Source organism: Egretta garzetta, unplaced genomic scaffold (assembly GCF_000687185.1).
Source record: "Egretta garzetta isolate BGI_Z169 unplaced genomic scaffold, ASM68718v1 scaffold1461, whole genome shotgun sequence".
Taxonomy (NCBI): Eukaryota; Metazoa; Chordata; class Aves; order Pelecaniformes; family Ardeidae; genus Egretta; species Egretta garzetta.
In genome coordinates this window covers 75,679-76,024 of record NW_009258521.1, presented here as the reverse complement: position 1 = coordinate 76,024, position 346 = coordinate 75,679, and the positions used below count along the sequence as shown (strand labels likewise).

The window sequence follows — 346 nt, the reverse complement described above, 5'->3', positions numbered from 1 at the left end:
CTGCCACAGCCGCCGGCGCGGTGTGAGATGAATCAGGGCGGCTGGCGCGGGCGAGTCGGCCACATCCTGCGCTGCCAGCACGGGGCAGGTGGTGGAAAGTCACAGCCCCGTGGGACGGTCCCACAGCCTGTGGGCACGGGGAGGAGAAGGCAGAGCGCAGGCAGGGCGCAGGCAGGAGAGGAGCAGCAAGCGTGTGGACAGCAGAGGTACGGGCAGGGAGATGCAGGCAGGAGAGGTGCAGGCCAGGGTGCAGGCAGGGAGCAGGCAGGGTGCAGGTGAGGGTGCAGGTGAGGGTGCAGGCAGGGTGCAGGCAGGGAGCAGGCAGGGTGCAGGCAAGGGGCAGGCA

The 346-nt window shown here is 70.2% G+C and overlaps 1 protein-coding gene across 1 annotated transcript in view; it reads right to left on the bottom strand.

The window, feature by feature from the left end:
* The window catches only part of GPR25 (G protein-coupled receptor 25), a gene marked incomplete at its 3' end in the record, with an annotated part of 6,398 nt that overhangs the window by 4,053 nt on the left and 1,999 nt on the right, over nucleotides 1-346 (bottom strand). The gene's annotated exons all lie outside the window — the stretch shown is intronic.